We start from the raw sequence: 12,003 nt of genomic DNA, 5'->3' as shown, positions 1-12,003 counted from the left end.
TTAAAATGTAAGATTATATTTGCTTTTAACACTCTCACACCTGGAGAGGCTCCCGTCTTCCCTGTCAGCAAAAGCCTCACACGGCACAGCTGGTGAGGCAGGGTGCTGCGTCCAGGGCTGAGCCGGCTGCAGCCACCCAACCGCTCAGAGCAGAAGGTGTGAAAGCAGAGGGCTGCAAAGCGCCTTGGGACATCACACAGTCCAAACCCCACAACGAGACAGGCTGCAAGACATCCAGACTGTCCCTGACGGATGTTTCTCTGACCTTGTCTTGAAAAATTTTTAATCATCCTTCTAATTAGAAAGCTGTAAAATTAAATGTCTCTGGCTGCAAAATATAGCTGACTACCACTTGTGTGCCAGTCTGATCCCCAGGGAGGTAATGTAACAATGGATAAGAGGAGTTCTGAGATCTCATTGGTATTTTATAGGGGTTCAGGGTCAAAATCCAGGCCAAAGTATTTCATTACTGCCTTACTAGTGAAACTCTTATTGACACAGTCACATTTTTTGGAGAACAAGAATAGATGGAAAAACAAATGAGCATCTCAGAGTGTGAAGGTGAGCAGTGCTCTCCACTCATCCCTCCCCATGGGCCCAGGGGAGGAGTGTGCTTTTCTAGTCTGCCCTGGGCACGTCCCTTATATATTCTGTGCTCATGACTATTTGATGTGATGTCCCTGTAGAGAAAGAAAAACGTGTGAATTTTAAGTGGCAAAACTCAGGTTTTAATGCATTTTCCTCCAAAACACATGATTACTGAAGTGTTACAAAGCACACATTTTTTCATTTGTTTCCCTGAGTTTGCTGACGGTCTCTGCTCTCATTTCTGCCCCTTGCAAACCAAGGAGTTGGCTTGGGAATTTCACTGCAAGTTCCCTCTCTAACCTCAAAGTGTTTCCAAGTTCTCTTTTCTACTTTCTCCCGCATTTTTTTCACATGTGAGCACCAAAACTCCCTTTCATGTGCAAGGGTAGCTATTGGCCTCTGACCTGAGAGAAGCTCAACCAGAAATTGGTAGTGTCACCAAGTTCTATTAATGGAAATATTAAATACTATATCAGATGGAGCAGGTTTTAAACTCCTACGAGACACTAACATGGTCTAATGTCTCCTTGGAAACGCTGCAGCGTGGGGGTTTGGCAGAGCGTGTTGGTGATACTACAGATTGTGTAGTGTGGGGCTAATATAGCTGCTGGCCACTGCAACTGTGCATCCAGTCCTTCAAGGCTTTCTCTACCTTGCCTGCTAAAGACATCCATGCAGAAACCGATTTCCAAAGCTAAAAACTGTGATCCATGTTTCCACATTTTTTAGACTCAAGAAGCAAGGGCACAAAAGGCACTTATTCCCAAATTATGCAAGTTTTCAGAAGGGTTTCGGCACATCCTGATATTTTTCACTAGACATCTATAGAGATAGTCATGGACTGGAAGCTAAGAATGTATTTTGATGAATCATGACCCACATTCAATATTTAACTTGAATAAACTGGCTTTCTAGTACCAAAGATACTTATGGAGAATGTTGTGCTTAGACATTAAGGAAAAGCTTTACTTTCTTGTTGCTTCGGCATGAATAACCCATTTTTATCATATTTCCTTTTTAATTTTAGGTAAAGCCACAGATGCATTTGTACACAGCAAAATGACATAATCTGAGAGAAATATGTCAGGACAGATTGCAAAAAGAGGTGGTATTTAGAGTAGATGAAGCAACCCACAATATGAGATGCTGGTAACTTGGGCTGCTATGTACCAGATTACATTAAAAAATAAAAAAGGGACAAAGTAAGTTTTTTTTTTTCTCCTTCCTTCTGAGGAATCACTTTCAGGCAAGCCCCAGGAATTAACCTGTGATCTGTTGTGCCCCCTTCTCACCCCTTCCTCAGTGCAGCAAGCAAAGGTTTCTCAGAAAACTTCCCCAGTCCCAGCTTCTGCCCTGCACAGCTACAGAAACTGCTAAAGGAGGTGCAGCTCCACAGGAACAATAAAGGTGTAGCAGATTGGCCCAGAACAGAGCTTTTTGGAAGCAGATGAAAGCTTTCCTTTGGTGGTAGGGAAGCTGCACTCTCTGGGATGCAGCCATCTCCAGTGGGCTGGGCTGTCACTCCTGCAATGCTGGATGCAAAGCCTGCATGAAGGCTCTCGGGGCAGGTTGTTCTCTGTGCAGCAAAACCACACCTGAAGAGCTCCACAGGGCCTGCACAGGCTCGGGGTGGCACACAGGGGTTCAGCATCACCACACAGCGTGCAACTGCAACGTGTCCTGCTGTCGGCCAGCCACAGTCCTGCTTCTGCACAGATATAGGCATCCTTAATCCCCTCAAACAATCACAGAATGGTTTGGGTTGGAAGGGACTTGAAAGATTATCTAGTTCCAACCCTCTTGCCATGGTCAGGGCCACCTTCCACTAGACCAGGTTGCTCAAAGCCCCATCCAACCTGGCTTTGAACACTTCCAGGGATGGGGCATCTTCTCCGGGCAACCTGTGCCTCACCACTCTCACAGTAATTAATTTTTTCCTAATATCTAATTTAAACCCACTCTCTTTCAGTTTGAATCAATTTCCTCCTTTCCTGTCACTACATGCTCATGTAAATAGCTTCTCCCCATCTTTCTTGTAGGCCCCCTTTAGGTACTGGAAGGCTGCAATGAGGTCTCCCCAGAGTCTTCTTTATTCCAGGCTGAACAACCCCAATTTTCTCTGCCTTTCCTCATAGGAAAGGTGCTCCAGCTCTCTAATCATCTTAGTGGCCTATGTATGATGAGTTATTCCCTTGGTTTTGTACGTATGGGATTAATTTGGACGTGGTCCTCTGTAGGAATGAGACATGTCATTATTTTTAGCATAAACATGTGCTCAGCATGAACATAAAGCTGTTCCAGCCCCAAGCACTGAAATACAACCATTCTGTCCTCACTCCTTGCTAGTGTATTTCAGAACAGGTGAAAACGGAAGATAAATCACTCTGCACAGAAGCAGCTAAAAGTGGAAAGACTGGAAAAGTTAGCTGTGTATCACTTTTTCTTGTTTATTGGTCCTGGGGAGGCTAAAGAGCTTAGGTGACAGCATGGGCACAACAGTCTGTGTGGCAGTATCTTCCTGAGAGGCTATTTATTTCTACATACTATTAACGTGATTTTTCAGAATGAAGGCACTGAAGAATGATAGCTTCTATTCTTGCAGAGTGGAACAGGTCACTAAAAAGGGAAGACATAAGACCTTTGTGCTAACCATATCCTAAAGATTCCTGTATTTAGGAGTGAATTTCATCCTCCCAGGACAGCAGTGCAAACTTCCCTAATCATAGCATCCTCCAGAGCTGCTCAACCCTGACCTGGAGTGTTCTACCTCTGGTGCTGAGAAACAGAATGGTATTCTGGTTTTCAACTCCCTTTTGCTGTAGTGAAATATTTCCAGTAAAAATAGGAGCTGTTCAGTGTGTGCCTCAAACATTTGCTGAATGACAGCAGCACTGGGACTTTGCAGTTTAGAAAATTCCTTGTTCACCCTTATGCGACGTGTGAGATCATGGAAAGACAGAGCAATTCACCTTCTGCCTGCCAAACACCCAATCACCATTTAAAGATTTTACAGCATCCCTTGGTGGATATATATTAGCACCATATAACAACTTGCAGATATTTTTCAGAGAAAGCAAATCAGAAGTGTGAAAAACAAGAGAGAAACAGGACAGCCATCTTAGCAAGAGGAAGCCATAAAAAGAGGGCAAGCGAGTCTTGGGAAACAATTCTCTTCAAATGGGCAAAGAAATGCCTTTTTAGTTAAGTACATGTTCACTTATTATGTGATGCTACCACCACTTAAAGATGAATGAATGTTTTTGGGGCAGTAACAGCAAAGAATGCTTCCCTGATTAATCTGCATGCTGTCAGGTAAGTCCTCAAGTGTCACTTGCTGTTGTTGACAATAGGGTCAAACAAATGCAGCACAGTCCATCCTTGTGACTGCCTGAGTCACCGGTCCCAGGAGGAGAAGCTGGCAGAAGTCAGGGATGGAGAAGCTCTGTGTGGCAGCTTCATGTGCAGGAGATGACCTCGGAACAATGGAGGAGCTGTGAACACGGCTCTGGAGGTTGGTGGCTCCAGTCCAGCATCGCGGACGGCTGCACTGAGGAAGCAGGGAAGTTCCGCTGTGATTATGTGGATCAGCTGGCCAGGCACACGTACAGCCCGGCACCACGGGCTGGGAAAAGTGCCCACACGCTAATGAGTACAGAGACAAGGCAATTAGCTTGTAAGCGCTTTGGATTAGGACCATCTGTGCCATGCTCATGCAAAACCTGCTGCCACGGGCCCTCAGCCCGCCTGGCTGAAACGCTCTGGCAGGACAAACACCCGGAGCAAGGAGCTCACACTTTTCCTGGTATCACTGCATGTCTTCTTAGACAAAGCAGGGAAAACAATTATTTTTCAAAAGAACATTATGTTATAACAACTCTGAGCATTATAAGCAGTTAGAACTGCTCAGACCAAGTCAGTCCTGAACTCAGCAACACTTTCCAGCCGAAGAGCACAGCAGAAACATATGCTGGTTTTTGGACAGGAAGGGACAAGATGGACTGAAGACAATTCTGTGGAAGATTCAAGTACATTTCCAGGAAAAGATAAATGATTCATCACACTTCTAATAGCGGTTAAAGCCCTAACTGCAAAAGCAGTAGCACAGCACAACAGGTCAGATTAATTAAGAAGAAGCAGAATGACATCAATTCTGAAAATCAGAGAGAGGAGAAGAGTTCTGGTGAAGTATCTTCAGGGGACATGCTGAAAACTTCCAGCATACCATCACCAAATCAGAATTTAGAGCTCTAAACCTGCATAAAAGAACAATCAGGAAAGATGTCCTGAAAACCATGAAGGTCCAGTCCAGCACTAGGGGAGCTGCTTATGCCCTCTGTTTCCAAGATTAAGTGTTTTATTCATTGTACCTTATAGTCTAACAGTTCATGGTAGAAAATATTACCAAATTATTTTTTTAATGTTTCTGGGAAAAAGCTCATCTACTTGCTTTTTTTTTTTTTTTTTGTAAGGCAGCCCACAGTTTATGGGGAAAAGAAAAGGGGAACTAGTTTTGAATCTGTCAGGAAAAAAACGCTATCCGCTATCTGCCAAATTTATTTGAAAATTCAACCTATCAGTAACAAAATGTCAGTGATTCTGAGACAGAATAATAAGACAGGAGTCTGGCAGGATGTGTGATGCATCTGGGGATATAGATTATAAGGTTAGCTGTGTTAACATGCTGCAGGATCAGCAGTGCCACCTGGCATTGTACCGCCCTATGTAGGCACTGCAGGATTTTCTCTTCACAAATACAGCTGTGCTTTTAAAATCCAATGTAAATTAACAAAAATCATGCAATTGCTGTATAAGATATATCTAACCATGCTTTAGGATCCATTTTACACAGAGATGCTGGTTATTACTGATCTCACTGGACAAGTTCTTGGTTCCAATGAAATCCTGAATAAAGCTCCTAGAAAATTCAGTGAAGCTAATAGTTAATGCCTTTTCCTACCGAGTTTAAAGTCTCATTTCTGAGCACAGAGCAGAATCTAAGAAAGGTCCAATGATTTAGGTCATACCTGAGTCTCCAGTATTTCCCTGCACTCAGTGCCCTACCCTTTGAGAGATTTTTCTGTGTCTTGTGATGATACATGGTCTCTGTCCCCATTTCTCAAATGAGGCTGATGCTTTCTCACCAGAACAGACAAGTGTGTGGAGGATGGCATGGAGGTCAGGCACACAATGGCAGCAGGACAAAGAACTCTAGGTCCAGGCTAAGTCCAGAAGAGCTCTCAAAGAGGATGGACAAAATCCCACATGCATTGAAACCACTGCAAGTAGAGGGACTGGGCAGCACAACAGAGTGGGTCCTTTCCTGCAGGTTTGTCTGAGCTATAATGAAACAGAGCAAAAGAGCAATGATCTTATGGTAGGAACTCTGCTAGATTGTCTCCTGCTCCTTTCCAGAGCACGATTCCTTCCACAGTGCACACCTGGCTGATGTACCTCATTCCCTCCTCAAGGACACGTCTCCTCATGCCTGTAGCAGAGACCCATGTCATCTTAAACAGTGGAATGATGCCAAATAGTGTCAAGAGTATCAAATCCTACAACCAGTGTGTACTGCAATAGTTCAATTCCATCTCCTCACGTAGAGGTGGTCTGTGTACATGGCTCTCAGCTTACTGTGAGCCTTGTTGGATCCATGGCAGGGAAGCCATGTCACATTTGGCCAACGTTTCTTTCCAGGACTGATCCATGCTCTGAAATGTGGAGTGTCCCAGTCAGCTGGATATAGGGGTTCAGGCAGATTTTGGTTACCCAAGCAACTCACATGTTATGATTCCCAAACAACTGAGATGTTGGAAGGCTGAGGACACTTGAGGGAAATGATTATGGAAAACAGAAACAGTTTTCCAGCCATACAGTCACACTGTGGTAAGATCTGCATATTGACATGTTTTCAACTCCTCATCATTTTCTGCATGGCCAACAGATTACCAAATATCAGAGCAGACATTTTATTTTCCTTTTTTCCCTTATGAAATTCAGACACCAGCAAAAAAAACTGCCTGGGAAGAGCACAAGGGATGGGCTAGCTGGCCATGCCTGCACGCTGCTGTGGCACAGTGCCCCTCGGGTGTGCTGCCTGCAGTCAGCCCCTCACAGCTTACAATTTTCTCATTAGGCTCAAGGAGCTGTAAAACACCAGCCGAGGTTGTAAAATAGGATAATGAAGATTACTAAAGGTCAGAGCATCAGATCTTGATGGAACACTAGTCAGCATCATTCCAGGGACACAGATGCAGTAGCTCAGTTCACTGGACACCAGTTATAACTGTTTGCAGACCATCCTCATCATCACATTTTAAAATTTTATTTGTTTGCCGGGAAAAATTGTTCTAACTGGCAAATTTATGTGCTTGGATCTCAAACACCAGGCTGATTTCCAGCCTCCGGTGATGAACAGTTTCCACTGCAAATCAGCACCCATAACCCCAGTAACCTTCATTTAGTTTCACAGCTCCTGACCTGAGTCAGTCCCTCAGTCATTTAATTTGAGGCTCATGATTAATTAGGTAGGTAGCTCGTGTTAATCAGCCATTTGTTAACTGTCAAAATGCCCCCCACCTCATGCAAGACTGGGTTCCTGTAGCACAAGATGTCCTGGCAAGGGGGAGCACAACAAGAAGCTGGTCAGGCAGATCAGTGGGTTTGTGTCAGCTCCTTTTGTGTATTTCAGCTTTGGCAAAATTAGTCCAAGTTCTCTTTTTCCTCTCTACCTGCCCTGAACTGTGTTTGTAAAGGTTAGCTGGCACTCGCAGAACATAGCATTAACAGAAATGCTGCCAAATACTTGAGATACCCTATCAAAATATTTTCAAAGCAGGTATTTTGCAAGTACAATATGAGTCATGTCTAAAGTCAGCCCCAAAGTAGCAGCCACTGTGATAAGCAGGATAAATCAAATCAATTGGTTTGACTCACATTTCTTATTCATCAACTTTGCAGTGATTTGTCTTTTCTGACAGCAGGCTACTTGCCTGTACACCTTTCAGAGGCAAATTCAGAGAGAAATGCAGACTGAGAGGTCTGCTAAGCAGCTCTATGCAGAAGCAAAAAGGGTAAGAGTCAGAGGACATAAGAAAATGTCATATATGTCATAGAGCATAATAAAAATGATCCTACCCAGCTGACCTCTGACCACAGGTGGGTAAAGAAACCATTGTCCTGAGCAGAGACCACTCAGCTCTGAATACTCAGCCCGTTGCCGTGTGCCAGCTGACAAGTTAAGCTAAGGGATTGTAAGCCCCTTTGGATAAAAATGTACCATAACACCTGCAGCATTTCCAGATACCTAGTGACTAAAACCAATATAATAAAAAAAGCTTTCAGATTCAGACAAATAATCACAATTTGAAGTGTGACTGCCTCTTGGCTACCAGAAATACAGATAATTGAATTGAATCTGAAAGTTGTAAAACGCTCAAAGCAGCCAGCTCCAAACAAGCTCATGCCATTCCCCAAGAGTCTTCAGCTCTGGAGCTAAGCAACATACTGATTTTGGAATAGCACAAGCCAACTGAGATTTGAAAATTAGCATAACAGCTTAAATTACTTTTGATTAATTTTTCTTGGTGATGAATTCATCTTTAACTTAGGATATTAATTCATAATATTCTGCAACATTAATCAAATGACAGGATTTCAAACCTATGGTTTTTCCTTGAGTAGTTAATTCTGAATTAAAATATTCACCCCTTTGTACACCTGGTCCCCTATTCTTGAATGAAGGTCAATGTTGAAGCTAAATCAAGGGAAAAAGCAAGGACTATCGTATTTGTAGTTAATTTAGCATCTCTAAGGAACATTTGTACTCTGGAGTTTTAAGATCACAACTGTTTTGGAAACTGTACTTTCTAGGCAACATGCCATCACTAGGAGAACTCTTGTGTACCAGGAGTTCCTCATTATTCATTTCACTGATGAGATGTTTTGGGATGAATCATGCATTGCTAGAGTTCATTTTGAGGTTTGTCTTGTATGCATCCCAGCGTGAAACATCCAGTTCTACTGTGAAAAAATTATTCTGGTGCCCTGAGGCATGGAGATGACAAGCAGATATATCCCTTGATGATGAAAGAATGGAAATCTTATAAGTTGTGAAGTTGGCATCACTTTTGAGAAGACTTAACACCTGGAAAACACCTGATGAAGCTATTAAACCCCAGGTACACTCTTTTACCCACTGGAATCAGCAGAAATGCACCATTAGACCAATATATTTTACTTTTAAATCCCTTTTTATTAAAATAAAACAAGCAAAACCAGCTAATAAACATTCTGTAATTCAGAAGAATTGGGCCTGTTAGTATATTAATATCCAGGAACAGGAGAGACAAGTTTCTCTTGCTGGCTAACAACATAACCCATCCCCAAGATCAAGATTTCATTAGGATCTCTTACCTCAAACTAGCATGTTTTTAAATTGTTCTATCTGAAAACAAAAAGGCAAATTCCCTTTATTTCAGGCAGGGATGTCCAAAGAAGGGTTCACTGTATGCTTGTGTCATACTCTGTGAAAAAAAAACTCGTGTGACAAACAGGCCAGAGAGATTGTAGATCCTTGGAAAACTTTTCCAAATCCCTGGAAACTTTGAAAGTGAGGTTGGATTGGGCTCTGAAGAACCTGAAGATGTTCCTGCTTATTGAGGGTAGATTGGACTAGCTGGCCTTAAAAAGTTGCTTCCAACCCAAATTATTCTGTGATTAAAAATATATCTTGAAACAGGTATGAATAATTTAAATATTTAATAGTGGTAGGTGGGTCCCTTTAAGCCATGACAATTCAACATTACACGTACTTCTAGAGATTTGTGTATTTTTTAAGAACCTAGTAGCAGCTTAAAAAAAAAAGGAGTTTATAAGTGAAACTTGCAGACTTCCAACTGGTACTAATTGGTCAGGCAGTCCATAGACCAGTATGTAATGGAATAATTTGGGGGAAAAAAGCAAATTTTCCATACTAAGTATGTGTGATGTCATCACTGCCAAATGGAAATATTACAAGTATTGCAGTAAATTTTGCCACAGACAGAAGTGGACTTTATTTCTACTTGTACCCATCATGCTGTGTTACCAAGATGTGTGTGTGCTGAAGTATAAAACCTGTTAATAGCCCAGCAGTCCTTCCTCCTCTGCTCCTCTGTCTTCCCCTCTCTCACAGTAAGGAACAGACTGCAGTGGGGCCAGGGGGCCAGACTGTCCCTCTTGTCACAGGTTGCACTGACTCAGCCAGAGCACAAAGCCACAGCCTCACCCTGTACCTTGATTTTCACAGAGACACCCTCTGTTTCCCTGGAAATAAAGAGCCTCACGAGCAGAGAGTGTTGCCTGCATGTGTCTGTATGGAGGGGCAGACTGATGGTGTTCCTTTGCACAGTAATGATGTTTATATACAGGATAAGGAATTGCCAACTTCCCCAGTGACAGTGTGCAGACACCATCCTTCAGTGGGTGCTCACTTAGCACCAGCAGCAATGTAGAGATGTTTCCCAAGTGCTGTGCGAGCTTCACTCCCCTTGTTGCAAGTGGGAGCTTTTTTCCCAGGTCATCATCCCTGCCCCTCACGTGTTACCCCACCCCTGAGCCAGCTGAGGGCAGGGTTAGCCAGGTCCTGATGTGAGCTGCCAAGAGGCTCATCAGCACTGTGATATTTGTGGATAGCACTCACAGTCGTGTGTGTGCTCCCTTTCCCCAAAAAGCCACATGCCTCAGTAAGATGTTTCAGGAGGCTTCACCCAAAGCTGTCACACAGGAACAAGATTTCTGGGACACGAGTCCTCTCACCAAATGTCCTCCTTTCCCTTGAGCAGAGACAGGCTGAGATGTGCTCAGTGCTTGGTTACATCAGTTTAACCCTGGTGAGCTGTGGCTCGCCAGCTCCGGTACCTCAACAAGGAGGTGACAGCTTGGGAAGTCCCCATAAATCATACACTCAGCCTACCTGAACTGAGCAACCTCCAAGTGCCCATGGGCAGGGAAGAGGAGAAAGTCGAGGTCTAAACTGCAGGTAAGCAAGTTTGCTTCTATGGCCTTATACTCCTAAATAAGCTGTGGCTTAAGAAACAAATGCTGGAAAGTGCTCATGAGAGAGAGTAACAAAAAAGTAGGTGAACAGAACAGTGGCATAGGATATATCTTATTGTTTCTTATATTTCTCTGGTTGCTTCTTCTCATCAAGTGCAATCAAAAAAAGGCTGTGCTCCTCCCACTTGAGTTAATCAACATTTGCACTGACAGTGAGTAGAACTCAGGATAAGGAGACACTCTAAAATACATCCTTATTAACCTCTGTAATCCTCCCTGTGCTTGTTAAAGGTGATGGCAATTTAATATGTATTATTCTGTTCCATTTAATATTTTTATTTACCTGCCACTTCAGTTTCAGTTTCTGTCTGTTCTACCAGCAGAGAGGGGAAAAGCCATTCTGCCCTTGGCCTTGAAAGAAAAATGGAACCCAGAAGAAAATAGAACCCAGAAGTCTGGGAGAATAGCAAAAAACCATATTTATAAAAAAGTCACCTCCTTTCTCTTGACTTGTCCTAAATAGATTTATTAGAAACACAAGTACTCACAAGGGCACTGTCAATTTAAAAATTACTGCATTTCTGCCTCTAAAGTACTTACTGTCCCTTGCCACAAATAAAGCTGTAGCTCAATATAAATGAAAGCAAAGAAGAGGTAAAAGTCTTTATTTTGCTCCCCTCACCCCAGTCTGTGCATTCACACAGCCCTATCTCTTTGCAGCAATCTGTTGCCTCTTTGTATATACAGTCATTCTCCCTCTTCAGAGGTTTGTTGTACAGTTGCAGAAGAGGAGAAAAGATTTTCGTTTAAAAAATTGTATCAGGAGGTGGGACCCTTCCTACTTTTTTAAGCCAACTGAATGTAAACTGAAAGGCAAAACATAAATGAAAATAGCTTAATCTTTTGTCTAATGATTTCTAGTAGTGAGTTTATTGCTTGTCATTTGTTGCTGTGTGCCTTAATCCCTTATTTTTGTTAATTGCTCCTGAATGTTCATTTCTAGAAAGGCAGAGGGCCTGTTGGCGTGGGGCAGAAGTATCCACAGGCCAGGGCTGGTGCAGGCTGCCCTGTGCCCTGCTCCCAGCCCAGCTGTCCAAACAGCATGGATCTGCTGCCCAGCCATGGGCTGGCTCTAAGTGTCATAAAACTTATGAATAGCAGGTTCTTGTTCTTGCCTTCTGGTGTTTGACCCTCTGCAGGTCACGTTTTCCAGATAGTCATTGTACTTGGAAATCTGCTGTTTGTAAGAAGTGAGATGAAAATTGCCATTCTCCTGTCCATGGTCGTGCAAGAGATGGCACATCCCAGCCAAGGGCCACCACAGCCAGCTCTCATGCTCCCAGTGTTTCTGGCTGAGGGACCTTCTGCTGTGTGCTACAG

The sequence above is a fragment of the Anomalospiza imberbis genome, chromosome 2 (assembly GCF_031753505.1).
Source record: "Anomalospiza imberbis isolate Cuckoo-Finch-1a 21T00152 chromosome 2, ASM3175350v1, whole genome shotgun sequence".
Lineage (NCBI taxonomy): Eukaryota > Metazoa > Chordata > Aves > Passeriformes > Viduidae > Anomalospiza > Anomalospiza imberbis.
This window is presented reverse-complemented; position numbering follows the sequence as displayed.